The sequence below is a fragment of the Zea mays genome, chromosome 6, assembly GCF_902167145.1.
Source record: "Zea mays cultivar B73 chromosome 6, Zm-B73-REFERENCE-NAM-5.0, whole genome shotgun sequence".
NCBI classification, from domain to species: domain Eukaryota; kingdom Viridiplantae; phylum Streptophyta; class Magnoliopsida; order Poales; family Poaceae; genus Zea; species Zea mays.
The window spans coordinates 156,055,030-156,070,360 of NC_050101.1; positions in this window are offsets into that span (position 1 = coordinate 156,055,030).

Below are 15,331 nucleotides of genomic sequence, written 5' to 3' on the forward strand. Positions count from 1 at the left end.
GCCTTGGCGGACTCGTCAAGGGCGGACTCGAGCTCTGCGAACAGCCAGAAGAAAGATCTCAAACGCAAGAAGAGGAAACAGACAAGAACAAGAACCAGGGACGGCCAAGGTGTACCTCCGGCTCGGGCGCGCTGCTCCGAGGCAGCGACCTGGGCCGTGGCTAAGTCGGCTGCGAGGGTTTCAGCCCGGCTTTCGGCCTCGGCGGCCCGACCCCGAGATTGGTCCCGCTCCTCGACGACCTGGACGAACTCCGACCGCTGCCGTTGCACCTCTGCGCGCGCCGCTGCCGCCTCGGCTCTCAGGTCAGCGCAGAGCACTTGGAGGTCTGCTACCTTGGCGCCCTGCTGAGAAAGGCGCGCAGTAGCCCCGGCGAGCGAGGTCCTCAGGGATCGCAGCGAGCCCCAGACATCGACCTCACGACGGATGAACGACGACTTGGCGGCGCTCCGGTCCGTCAGATCCTGGGGGAAGGAAACGGGGCGTCACGAAGAACGCCTCGTTCACAGAAAAGAAAAGGTATGCCTGAAACCGTTACCTGGAGGATTTTGGGGATGTCCCTGCAGAAAACCTCCAGCGACGACTGGAGCGACCCCACCGTTGCTTCAGCACACTCGCGGAGCTCATCCCAGGACTGGTCCTCCTGTTCATCGTCGAGAATGAAGACAGGGTCCGAGGCCTCGCGGGTCCGAAACCGGAGCAACTGCCGCCGGGCCCTGGGGCTCCGCCGCACAGCGATGAGGCTGCCGCCCGGCGGGACGGATCGCGCCTCCACGCCCACCTCTTCTGAGGCACTGGGCGCCGACGCATCGGCCATCTCGACGCCGGCAGCAACCGGTCGCTCTCCGACTGGGACAGCGGCGACTTCGGTAGCAGCAGGCGCCGGCATGGCCAGCATGTCAGGTGGGCTCGGGACCACGTCAGCGTCAGCCGCCTCCCCTATCACGATGGCCGCCTCGGCAGAAGAGCTAGCCTCGGGAACCTGCTCCACCGCGACAGGTGCCACCCGAGCCCCCTGCGGTGGGACTCCTTGCAAGAGAGTCGGCTGAACGACCACGCCCGGAGCGGCGCTGGCCGCACAGGCCGGCGCCGTCTTAAGGGCCTTCCGGGGTGCCAGGTCGGTCTGGCCATGGCTTCGCTTGCTGAGGGAAGAAGGAAAATCACGGCCGAGACATATGAATGGAAAGCCAGGACGAAGCACATTCCGAGATACCTACCCGCTCCGGGCCATGATCCATCGCGCCTGGGGGGAAGTCTCTTGGATCCCGGCTCCCGGAACAGCCGTCGAGGTCCACTTCGCCGGCAACTTCGGCACCACCCTTGCTTTGGGCACCCGGGGAGCAGATTGCCCGGGCGCTGCCATGACGACTTGAGGGTCACCTCCATGCGCTGCCGGCACGAGCGGCGGCTCTTGGAGAGCAGACGCCCTGACCTGGCCCCCCGGAGTCACCTCAGCTCCTCCGGCCGGGGGGTCAGGTGTCCTCTCGGGTTGCCCCCGTGCCTCGGACCGGGACCCCGACGCCCCGGCTCCGGGGACTGACAGCGTCGGCCCGCTCGGGGGCTGGCTCGATGGCTCCTGGCCACACCCCAAGCCGGGGCTGAGGCCGAGACGGGCGGCCATGTCGTCCTCCTCCTCATCATCGTCGTCGTCGTCGTCGGGCGTCTCCGGCGACGGCTCCCTCGGGAGTCCCTCCCTCTCCTGCTGGCGACGACGCTTTTCCAAGGCGTCCCGAGCCCGCCTCCGCTCACGGGCCTGGGCCTTCTCCGCGTCCTTCTTCTTCTTCTTCTCCTCCGCGGCGACCCGCCGCGCTGCTCGGTCCACCGCATCCTCCGGGACCCGTGGCCAGGAAGGCTTGTGCCACCCCACCTCCTGAAGAAAGGGGGGAAAGAAGCCCGATCGTAAGAACCAGGAGCAACCCAATGTATGAAGAAGGAAGGAGCGAACACTCACCAGAGTCACGCACCCCTGGTCGGGGCGCATCCGAAGCTGGGAGAAGGCGTGGGGGTCCGGCTTCCCCATCGCAGCCGACACCCGCCATTGGAGGGCGTCGAAGGGAAGAGGATCAGGGGACATCCGTGAGCCCTCCCAGTCAGCCTCCGGGGTCATCTCCCAAAGCGACAGCCGTCGCTCCGCCAAGGGAAGCACCCTCCGACGGTGGATGGCGGCAATCACTCCCGCAGCAGTGAGTCCCCCCTCCCGCAACGCCTCAAGGGCCTGGAGAAGGGGTCCGAGGTTCTTCTGTCTTTCGTGCGGGGTCCCGTGACGCCAGGCGTCGGTGGCGGCGGTGACTACTCGCTGGGAGAACGGCGGGAGCAACTCACCGTCATTCCGGAGGTAGAACCACCGGCGCTGCCACCCCTTGTTCGAGGACGCGAGGATGGCAGGAATATACTGCGACGCCCGCGACTGCCTCAGCAGGAGGGTGCAGCCGCCGGCCCGCACCGCTGCGCGAACCTTCCTCTCCCCCGTCGGCGAGGCAAAAAGCTCGGCGAAAAAGAGATGAGTCCACAAATCCCAATGGGGGGCGATCCCCAAATACCCTTCGCACACCGCTACGAAGATAGCGGCCTGCGAGATGGAGTTGGGGGTGAGGTTGTGCAACTCCACCCCATAGTGGTACAGGATCGCCCGCATGAAGCGACCCGCCGGCACACCGAATCCCCGCTCGTGGAAGGAGACGAAGCTCACGACGTACCCCGGCGGTGGGGATGGAGCGGCTCCACCCACGGGAGGAATCCATTCTGGTCGCTGCTCATCGGTGAGAGGGCGAAGCAAACCCTCGCCGACCAGCTCCTCCAGATCGCTCGCCGTCACCGTGGAAAAGGGCCATGGATCGCGTGGTGAGATGATGGTCACCCGGTCAGCCATCACCAAAACGGAGGGGATGGCGGCCCAAGGGGCAGGAAGAGCGGTTTCCTCTTCTCTGACCAAAAGTCTCTCGGGTTGCGAAAACCTAAAGGAGGAGGCAGGAAGCGGAGCGAAGAACCGTCACCAGACCCTCTCCCGGGTATATAAAGACCAGGGCGAGACCGTTTCCAGCGTTCCGCCCGGACCGGATGCGGGATTCAAAAAACGCGAAGCGAAACAGCCGTTCCTCGAACGGCTCGCGCACGCACAACGGCCGCCCTGCCAACAACTCACCCCGTCGCATCAACTCCGCGGCGGGACAGGCGACGCTTCTTGCAGGAGAAGCGGGCGACGCTTCGCCTTCGCCGTAATAACCGCGCCAAAAAAGGTACGCCACGTCGTTCGATTTCGTACCCTTTTCCGTTTTTTCCTCTTTCTCTATCTCTTGCAACAGGGACCGGGAAAGGGGGATACCCCGAAAAGGGTCCTTCCCCGTGAAGGAATCGGGCTCCGAGCCTCCCTACTGATCAGAGGTTTGAAGGCTGGCCCCCCGAAGGGTTCCAACAGCCGCCTCAGATCGCGTGGGCCCTACACCCACTACTGGTCAGAGGTTTGAAGGCCGGCCCCCCGAAGGGTTCCACAGTCGCCTCAGGCTACTCGGGCTCCGCGCCCATTACTGATCAGGGGTTCGAAGGCTGGCCCCCGAAGGGTTCACAGTCGCCTCAGACGCCGAGCGAGGGATGACCAGGGGTACGTTCGATACATAGCCGAGGCTCGGGCTGCGCTCCTGAGGTACCCTAGGACATTTCTGAGACCAGCGGGAGTGATCTTGTAACGGAATCCCATTGGAGGGAGGCATTGAGCCCTCGGACCCCGTCGCCAGGAGACCGGGTCCGGCAGATCACCCGCAGGTACTTTTGGGCGTGCCTCTGGGCCCCTAGCCGACCCCTAACGAACGGGGCACGGACGTCCACTCGGATTACCCGCTTGCAGCTCACCGGAGACACCATGTTCGGTGCCCATCGAGGGTAACATGGCGCTCTCCCCCTCCTCCTTGCGGAAAGGCGACATAGGGGCGTATGTAAAAAAGCCGAGTCTGTCCCTGATCGCCCTCTCGCCCTGTGCGGAGGCTCGGGGGCTGCTCTCGCAAACCCGGCTCCGGCCGAACCGTTGACAGCGTCAACATACCAGCCCGAGAACTTGGGCCCCGACCGTACACCCGGGCTACGGCCAGTTCGCATGAGGGAACAACCAGACCAGCCGAAGCATTACGCGAGGCATTAAGACCTCGGAGGAGTGAAACCACTCCTCCGAGGCCTCGGGGGCTACACCCGGCGGGTGCGCTCGCGCGCACCCACCGGAACAAAATGCAACCGAGAAAGGCTGGTCCCCTTGCAAAAAAGCGCGACGAAAGCCTCCAAGCGAGTGCTAACACTCCCTTCGAGGCTCGGGGGCTACTATCGGGGACCATAATTAGGGGTACCCTCAAGACTCCTAATTCTTAGCTGGTAACCCCCATCAGCATAAAGCTGCAAAGGCCTGATGGGTGCGATTAAGTCAGGGATCAGTCCATACGAGCGACTCGATCATGCCTCGCCCGAGCCTAGCCTCGGACAAGGGCAGCCGACCCCGAGGGATTTCTGTCTCGCCCGAGGCCCCCCTCCAATGGCGGACACATCTCCGGCTCGCCCGAGGCCTTGCCTTCGCTAAGAAGCAACCCTGACTAAATCGCCGCACCGACCAACCGAGTCGCAGGAGCATTTAACGCAAAGGTGGCCTGACACCTTTGTCCTGACGCGCGCCCCCCGGCAGAGACGAAGTGACCGCCGTCACTTCGCCGCTCCACTGACCGGCCTGACAAAAGGACAGCGCCGCCTGCGCCACTCCGACTGCAGTGCCACTTGACAGAGTGAGACTGACAGACAGTCAGGCCCTGCCAAAGGCACCATAGGAAACTCCGCTCCGCCCGACCCAGGGCTCGGACTCGGGCTAAGTCCCGGAAGACGGCGAACTCCGCTCCGCCCGACCCAGGGCTCGGACTCGGGCTAAGTCCCGGAAGACGGCGAACTCCGCTCCGCCCGACCCAGGGCTCGGACTCGGGCTAAGTCCCGGAAGACGGCGAACTCCGCTCCGCCCGACCCAGGGCTCGGACTCGGGCTAAGTCCCGGAAGACGGCGAACTCCGCTCCGCCCGACCCAGAGCTCGGACTCGGCTAAGTCCCGGAAGACGGCGAACTCCGCTCCGCCCGACCCAGGGCTCGGACTCGGGCTCAGCCCCAGAAGACGACGAACTCCGCTTCGCCCGACCCCAGGGCTCGGACTCCGCCCTGGCCTCTGCCGAACGACCTCCGCCTCGCCCGACCCAGAGGCTCGGACTCGGCCTCGGCCATGGAAGACAGACTCGACCTCGGCTTCGGAGGAGCCTCCACGTCGCCCAACCTAGGGCGCAGGCCAGCCACGTCAACAGGAAGCGCCATCATCACCCTACCCCGAGCTGACTCGGGCCGCAGAGAACAAGACCGGTGTCCCATCTGGCTAGCTCCGCCAGATAGGCAATGATGGTGCCTCGCATGCCCTGTGACGACGGCGACTCTCAGCTCTCTTACGGAAGCAGGAGGACGTCAGCAAGGACTCGACCGCTCCGACAGCTGTCCCTCCGCCAGGCTCCGCTGCTCCTCCGACGGCCACGACATCACACCAGCTGGGTGCCAAGATCTCTCCGGCTGCCACATCGGCATGTACTTAGGGCGCTAGCTCTCCCCCGCTAGACACGTAGCACTCTGCTACACCCCCATTGTACACCTGGATCCTCTCCTTACGCCTATAAAAGGAAGGACCAGGGCCCTCTTAGAGGGGGTTGGCCGCGCGGGGACGAGGACGAGGACGAGACAGGCGCTCTCTTGGGGCCGCTCGCTTCCCTCACCCGCGTGGACGCTTGTAACCCCCTACTGCAAGCGCACCCGACCTGGGCGCGGGACGAACACGAAGGCCGCGGGATTTCCACCTCTCTCACGCCCGTCTCCGGCCACCTCGCTTCCCCCCTTCGCGCTCGCCCACGCGCTCGACCCATCTGGGCTGGGGCACGCGGCACATTCACTCGTCGGCTTAGGGACCCCCCGGTCTCGAAACGCCGACACTATCCATTATTGCATTTATCAAGTCGGGCTTTTCTAGACAAGTCAGATCAAGGTTGTAGGATTGGACGACCCATGCTGAGGTCTAGTCCAAGCTTACTTTGTCAACCCACTTGCCACAATGAAGTTGTTTCAATTTTTTTACTTTGGATAAAACAAATAAGGTCTAAAAGATTCGCCTCTGATTTCTTTCTTCCTTTCTCATCGGTACCATTGCTCTCTCTTCTAGATCTATCTTGTTTAAGTTATCTCTAGATTTCAACAGGTTATGCAAATGTAAATTTTGAGTGGTTATAGTATCGATGCAAGCACCCAAACAGAAGGTCGCTTCCATCAGAGCGCGCATGCGGGCGCACAAATAAACTCGTGGAGGACAGGCAAATCATGCATTTGAGGTATGGGAAGGCCGAGTGCACATTTGCAATGTCCTCATCTGCTCTCTGCTAGAAGGGTAAATAATGGCTTGCGAGCACAAAATCCACACACACATCTGTTTAGAGACGTTGGTCGTCTATTATTGTCACTGTAGAAAACCAAAACAGGGCAACACGATTAAATTGATTATACCTTCTCCTTCCCCTCACTCGTAAACAGAGAGGAAAGGGCGCAAGGACAACGCCGAGTGGGCATAAATATTACAAAGGGAGAGATGTATATGCAAAAGAGTTGTGAAGTATACTTGCGATCTTTTAATATTTTCTTTGCAATTACAAACTATTACAACATTACCTTCACGACGTGGGTGAGGTGTATGAAGGTATTTGCACATAAAGCTCTGAATGTAGAGTATTTCGAAGCAGCAAGCGCAAATGAACAACAAAACATGTCTTGTTGCATGGGCAATATACACCTATTTATAGAAAAATGGTAACATGCATCTTCATGTGAAATTACATTATTCAATTCACACGCTCACATTCTCTCAAGTAGACTAGGGGCGCTTTCGTCCTTTCCTCCACGAGACGTGTCGTATACATATCCTTGAGACACCTTTGTCTTATTGGCACCAGGGTTCGATCGAGGTTGTGCCCAGGATTGAGCTTTGCCAGCGCGTGAACATTATGGTCAAGCCACGAACATGATCTATCATCATTTTCTTCTGGTTTGCTAAAGCTTTAGCCTGAAGCTTGTCCCATGGTTCCTAAAACAGGCCCGAGACGAATAAAACTCACTAGTTTGAGGACCTTTGATGAAGACAACCCAATAGTAGCCTCTTATGGAATTAATTCGTTTTATATAACGGGCTCAAATTGTGACTCAGTTATAATGAAAGGGGTGCCACGCATGAAGCCCACTGTTTGGGCCCGTAAGCACGAGCCCCGCGAGCCCCGCATGAAGCTCGCTATTTGGGCCAGATCCGAGTCCGGCACGACTCGGTTCTATGTGGGCTTGGGCCGGACAAGAAACTAAGTACGGTGGGCTAGCCCGGTATGACTCGTTTACCTCTAAGCCCGTTAAGCCTGTTTTTTCACTAAACCGTGTATACCGGCCCGGTTAGCCTGTTTTCGGTCCGCTTTTTTCGTGCTTACCGGCTTGGCCCGGCCCGTTTGGGCCCGCTGTGGCCCAGACTCGGACAGGGAAACGAGCCCTCGAGCTTAGATGGCCCGGTCCGGTTTTCTAACCGTGCCTGGCGAGCCGGGTCCAAAACGGGTCGGGCGGGCGGCCCGTTTGGCCATCTCTAGCCAGAAGCGGAGCACCACTTACGTGTGGAGAAGGTTCGCAGCTCTCTACGGAGTTACTTGACCGTGGTGCTTGGCCCTCGCGTGGGCTTCCCTTTGTATAGGCGTACCAACGAGGATTAGTTGGGACCTTGCGTGGTTCCGGATACCTCGGTAAAAATACCAGCGTCATCCGCGAGAGTTTGCATCTCTATCTTGCTCTTTACCTTCCGCATTTATATTAAGTATTTAAGTTTCAATCTTGTATTTCTAGTTAGATTATTTAGATTGAAACTTAGTCTTTGCGGTAGAGATAGCAACACTTAAACAAAACATAGTTTGCACATTCTAGATTGTTTATTTGTATAGGTTTTGTTGTGGGGATTTATTTGTGGCCTAGTTTAGAGAAAGAGTTTTTAGAAGTCCTAATGCACCCCCCTCTTAGGCGTCACTGTTTCCTACAATAGCAGAGGAAACTGACCTTTGTCCTTCAAAAGACATCTATATCGAGATGGGGAAATCCATTGTGAGGCATGGACATATAAAAATCCTAAAGTTACTTTGGTATGTAGAAGATGAAAATTCGCTTTGTTGGGGAGGAGACAATGTCAAAACCGAAGGAAGACAAGATTGTTGTCTTTAAAAGCTTTTTCCACGCAAGGCTTCGACTTTCTATCTATTAGATGATCAGTGCAATGCTAAAAAAGTATGAGATACACATACAACAACTTACCCCTAACACAATTATGATGTTGGGATTTTCACGTGGGTTGTGAGAAGCTAGGGTGCAACCCCGGATCTAGACTGTTTCTACAGAGTACAAGAATTGCACTATCAAACAAAGGCAAAAGCTTAGAATAAGTTGCTCGATTTTTTTGGTTTCTACAACTTTGCATATTGGAAGGATTCGAAGTTTTCTGCGCTAGCGTATCGGAGCAAGTGACCAAACAAGTGGACCTGGGAGTGGTTCTACGTGAAGGTTGATACGAAGAGGAGGGAAGATCTAGAGGGCATATTGATGAGGCCTATGAAGGTTAACTTCGAAATAAAGAGACTTATTTGCAATATGAGTGGAGCTACACATATAACATATAATTCCTTTAACATTGTTGTCTACATTATTAGCACTCGTGACATGTTGCAAGAGTTTCTAGCATATAGGATTTCCCTATGAAATCTAGTTGGTCTATGCCAGAGATGAAAAAAGAGGAAGAAGTAAAACCTAGCTTTTAGGTTAGGCTTCCATACAAATTCAAAGGAGCAACCATTGTTCAAGGGCCCATGCCCAAAATAGTTTGAGATCATCAAATTTATGAGCAACATGATCCTAGGCAATTATACCATAAAAGAGGATCGTTTGATGACGTAGTCTTTCAGGGGGCGGGGGAAAAGGAGGATAAACAAAGTGTCGGGTAACATAATTAGGGGTACCTAGATTATGTCCCTAAGCATGCTTAACACCCAAGTACTGAAAAATCTTAAGACACATCCCCAGTGGTCAGGCAGGGTTCGATCACGATTCGCTTGAGACCTCACTCGGCAATCGCTCAAAACTCCACCTCGCCCGAGCCCATCCTCGGGCGAAGGCAACGTGATCCTCGTCTCGCCTGAGGGCCCCTCTTCACAGAAGCAACACTTCTAATTATTAGAAGGGTTACACAAGCACAAGCATGGCAAAAAAAATATCAGAATAGAAGAGACAAGACAAAGATCATAACAAATAAGACTAGATCCTAACGGATAAGGAAAACACACTTGTAATCATAAAGTTTGTTTCATGTACAACTAGGTTACCGACTTGGTACCATCGTGGCCTAGGTAACCTAGTCGGTGTCCACCATGTATCCACCTCTCCTTGAACTATAAAAAAGGGCAAGGGAGCCCTCTAAGTGTTAAACAAGGAGATATACATGTTAGGTGTCGGGGGTAATAATTAGGGATGCCCGAATTATCCCCTAACAAACGCACTCAGAGAGATAAGGACGAAACTCTTGAGGGGTGACAGCGGAGCTACCTATAAAAACCGAGACATCTCCCCGAGAGTCTCCCACCTCGGGCAGAACTTCGCCTCGCCCGAGGTCGCCGCCGTTCCGTCCGTTTCGCCCGAGCCAACCTCAGCAAGATAAGACAGGGGCACCTGAAAACAGGAAGGGAACATGCGTATTTAATGTGCATGCCAACCCACGCTGTGTCAGCAGAGCACAGTGACTGACATGACGACGATCACGCCTGGCGCAACAACATGATTACGTCTACATTACAGTGTGCACACGTCGCCTGCCACCCCCGATGAGACGCCTCATACAACAAGAAGAGCAGACTGGCCCTCGAGCGCACTCTCTCTGCCTCGCCCGAAGCAAGATGCAGCCCGCGGGTCCAGCCTTCGGGTGATTTATCCGCCTCGCCCGACGTCAAGCTCGACCCTCGGGCGAATTCTCCGCCTCGCCCGAGCTCAGCCTCGGCGACCTACTACGCCGCGAATCCCACAGACGGCCACTCTGCCAACTATGGCGCACGTCAAGGGATGGTTCGGCTAACACCTCGGGAAGACTTCCACCTCGACCGAGCAGGGGCTCTAATCTCGATAAGCACATCAGGGAATCTCGACATCATCCCGTGCCAGGACGCTGATGCACCCCGTATGCAGCCTTTAGCCCATACCCCAACGTTGTTACAACAACTACGGCATGGGCAGCCTCTCCCTTGGGGGCTCGGGCATATGGACAACCCTCGGTCTGTGCCTCCGCTCTCTACGGGAAATCAGCAGGCGCAAGTCAACAACACAATTCACCGTCACGTCGGCTTGCAAACGCCAGGACATATCTCCTTCGGGTACAACACTTGACTTCATTGCGGACGCTCCCCTTCTTGTATAAATAGGCAGTAGGGTCCCTCCAAGGGACAACCGGCCAACAACAGGAGACAACCATATGAGCAGCACACCAACGAATACTTAGTTCTCCACTTTGTCTACTCGAACTTAGATATTGGCACTTGCCTCAATCATCTCTAAGGACTTGGAGACTTCCCCTCTCCCACAGTGATTGTAACCCCTAATACAGGCACATTGGTGCAAGTAATATAAGCTTCATCCCCTCTCTGCTGGAAGTAGGGCCTTGAGTTGCCCGAACCAGAATAATTGATTGTGTCTTCTCGCACACCATATAGAGTCCGGCTACAATGCACAATTTACTAGTTGGTTAAGGACCCATGGTCCAAACACCGACATTAGCCAAGAAGATATCCATGCACAACAAGCTGCATGCCTTGCCTAAACTACCACTAAGCATCACATACAAATCACACATGAAAGATTAGTTCGTATTATATTTAGAGTCTTAGGGCTCCGGATTAATAGTAAGCAAATTGGTTAAAATAGGTGAACTAGAGTTTAGAGTTGTTTATACATACTTATTTGACACTCTGAACTAAGATCACACAATGGCTAAAAATATTAAGTTGTATTGTGTTGATCTATTATTAACTGCGTTGTATCTATATCGATACTATATGTCAGATCTATCATCCTAGACTATACCTCGTGCCTGCATTGATGTTATAAGCTAGATGGCTAGACCGTGCTAATACCATACTTTATTTATCAGGTCTGTACCCGCGTATGGTACCTGAGTACCTGACTTGTTTGGGCACATGTATACCCTCCCAATTCCCACCGTATGTCCTTCGGAAGCACGATGGTTGTATAGCTATATTTAGGCCTTGTTCCTTATATATATCACTATATAATTCACCAACCAAATCACCTCCACTAAATCCATCAAACAAATTGTATCTAGACTTAACACACCATCAAAAAGTTCAGATCACTGGATAATCCTTTCTTCCTTACTCAGTCAAATCCAGTAGACAATATTATTTGGATCATCCATCATCCCTCTCCTTCTCTCTTGTGACTCTAGCCTGAAAGTCGCCTAAAGGGAGGTGGATAGGCGAAATCTGAAATTTACAAACTTAAGCACACACTACAAGTCGGGGTTAGCGTTAGAATTAAATCCGAGTCCGAAAGAGAGGGAAAACAAATCAACCAAGAAATAAAGCGGATGAACACAGTGATTTATTTTACCGAGGTTTGGTTCCAAAGAACCTAATCCCCATTGAGGTGGTCACAAAGACCGGGTCCCTTTCAACCCTTTCCCTCTCTCAAACGGTCACTTAGACCGAGTGAGCTTTCTCCTTAATCAAATGGGTCACCCCGCAAGGACCACCACACACTTGGTGTCTCTTGCTTTGATTACAAGTCACTTGAGAATAAGAGTGGGAGAAGAAGAAAACACGATTGCAAAAGCCAAGCGACAAGAGCGACAAATAATACACAGATCACTCTCTTTCTCAAGTCACTAATCACTAATGATCACTTGTCTCAATTGTGGAACTTGGAGAGATTGGAAGCTTTGATTGTGTCTTTGAATGGATTGCTAGCTCTTGTATTGAATGTGAGGGATTGGAGTGCTTGGATGAAGTGAATGGAGGTGGTTGGGGTTGTATTTATAGCCCCCAACCACTTTCTAGCCGTTGCTCCCTTTCTGCCGACTTCGGACGGTCCGTGGCCCTGATCCGGACGGTCCGGCCCTGCACATCAACGACTGAAATCATAACGGTCAGCAGTAACGGCTATATCAACGACTATTTTACATTTAATGCGTCGTCAGATGTCAGATAAAGCAGTTCGCGGACGGTCCGGTCGTGCACCCCGGACGGTCCGTGAGGACGCTAAAATTACATTTTACCGAACCGTCACCTTCGGGTTTTTCTGGTTTTCACCGACCAGGTGGTCCGCGCCTGGTCTCGGACAGTGTTCGCTTCTCCATCGGACAGTCCGTAGTGTTGACATGTGTTTATGCAGTGTCCCTATTCGAGGTGTCACGGACGGTCCGCCGCAAGGGCCCGGACGGTCCGCGCTTAGGTGTTTTTCCAAAAAAGCTTCTCTTGTCCGGAATAATCTACGGTATTCTAGACAGTCGATTTAGAATAGTTGTAGATGAACTTATGCACCTCTAAAATGATCAACTAGGCAAACTGGTTAGTCCATAAGGTTTGTGATGGTCGTCAAACACCAAAATCGATTATAGGAAATATTGAGACTATTTCCCTTTCAACCTCCCCCTTTTTGGTGGTCGATACTGTCGGGGACCATAATTAGGGGTACCCTCAAGACTCCTAATCTCAGCTGGTAACCCCCATCAGCAAAAGCTGCAAAGGCCTGATGGGTACAATTAAGTCAAGGCTCGGTCCACTCAAGGGACACGATCTCGCCTCGCCCGAGCCCAGCCTCGGGCAAGGGCAGCCGACCCCGGAGGATTCACGTCTCGCCCGAGGACCCCCTCAAGCAACGGGCGCACCTTCGGCTCGCCCGAGGCCCAGTCTTCGCCAAGAAGCAACCTTGGCCAAGTCGCCACGCCGACCGACCGTATCGCAGGAGCATTTAACGCAAACATTTAATGCAAAGGTGGCCTAACACCTTATCCTGACACGCGCCCTTCAGTCGATAGAGCCGAAGTGACCGCAGTCACTTCGCCGCTCCACTGACCGACCTGACAAGAGGACAACGCTGCCTGCGCCGCTCCGACTGTTGTGCCACTCGACAGAGCGAGGCTGACAGCAGCCAAGTCCGGCCTCAGGCGCCATAGGAAACTCCGCATCGCCCGACCCCAGGGCTCGGACTCGGGCTCAACCCCGGAAGACGACGAACTCCGCTTCGCCCGACCCCAGGGCTCGGACTCGAGCTCAGCCCCGGAAGATGACGAACTCCTCTTCGCCCGACCCCAGGGCTCGGAGTCGAGCTCAGCCCCGGAAGACGACGAACTCCGCTTCGCCCGACCCCAGGGCTCGGACTCGGGCTCAGCCCCGGAAGACGACAAACTCCGCTTCGCCCGACCCCAGGGCTCAGACTCGGGCTCAGCCCCGGAAGACGACGAACTCCGCTTCGCCCGACCCCAGGGCTCGGACTTGGGCTCAGCCCCGGAAGACGACGAACTCCGCTTCGCCCGACCCCAGGGTCCGGACTCGGGCTCAGCCCCGGAAGACGACGAACTCCGCTTCGCCCGACCCCAGGGCTCGGACTCGGGCTCAGCCCCGGAAGACGACGAACTCTGCATCGCCCGACCCTAGGGCTCGGACTCAGCCCTGGCCTCAGCCGACGGTCTCCGCCTCGCCCGACCTAGGGGCTCGGACTCGACCTCGGCCTCGGAAGACAGACTCGACCTCGACCTCGGAGGGGCCTCCACCTCGCCACACCCAGGGCTCGGACCGACCACGTCACAGGAGGCGCCATCATTACCCTACCCCAAGCTAACTCAGGCTACGGGGAACAAGACCGGCGTCCCATCTGGCTCGTCCCGGTAAACAATTAATGATGGCACCCCGCATGCTCTATGACGACGACGGCTCTCAGCCCCCTTACGGAAGCAAGGAGACGTCAGCAAGGACTCGACAGCCCCGACAGCTGTCCTTCCGCCAGGCTCCAGCGCTCCTCCGACGGCCACAACACCACACGAACCGGGTGCCAAAACCTCTCCGGCTGCCACGATGGCATGTACTTAGGGCACTAGCTCTCCTCCGCTAGACACGTTAGCACACTGCTACACCCCCATTGTACACCTGGATCCTTTCCTTACGCCTATAAAAGGAAGGTCCAGGGCCCTCTTACAGAGGGTTGGCCGCGCGGGGAAGGACGGGACGGAGCTCGCGTAAGCCGCTCGCTCCCTCCCGTGTGGACGCTTGTAACCCCCTACTGCAAGCGCACCCGACCTGGGCGCGGGACAAACACGAAGGCCGCGGGTTTCCCCTTTTACGCCTGTCTCCCTCCGACTTCTTCCCCCCTTCGCGCTCCGTATCGCGCCGACCCATCTGGGCTGGGGCACGCGGCAACAATTTACTCGTCGGTCCAGGGACCCCCAGGTTCGAAACACCGACAGTTGGCGCGCCAGGTAGGGCCTGCTGCGTGTTGACGAACAGCTTCCCGTCAAGCTCCAGATGGGCAATCTCCAGCAACCTTTCTAGCCCGGGACGGTGCTCCGTTTCGGGAGTCTTGAGTTCATGTCCCTCGACGGCAGCTACGACATGATACTCCTTCCCCCGTCGTGCGACAGCGACAATGGCGGCCGACAACCTGCCCGCCGGCGGCGGAATCTACGACGTCTTCCCCACGTGGTGGAAGAACAACATTCGGGCTTGTCCCGTCCCCTCCCCCGCCGACGGAGGAGGCGGGGCAACCAAGGCCAAGCAGGAGGCGGCACCTCGTCGGCTGTCGAGCGAGTCGACGGCGCCCCAACGGGGGGCACGTCGGGCATCGACCTCGCGTCTGAGACGAAGACGAGCGCCGTCTCCCCGCAACACGCCAACCCCAAGCAAACGGACGACGCCAGCACGCTCGCAAAGGACTTGCTGGGCGTCACCCTCGTACCTGAGACGACGGTGCAGTCTGCCCCTGACGTGACTTCGTCACCGCCCGTCGACCAAGAGGTACCGACCGATTCCCATCTCGTGCCTTTTGGATTCAGCCTCGACCCACCAAGCGACTTCGCTTTGGTGGACGCTCTCATAGAAGCGAGTCCAAACCCTCTGGGGTATCGTATGCGGTCACCCTGGGACCGGCTGACGGCCGTCTCGACCTACGGGCCCTCGGGTTCCGAGGAAGATGACGATCCCGACTTTAGTTGGGATTTCTCCGGACTT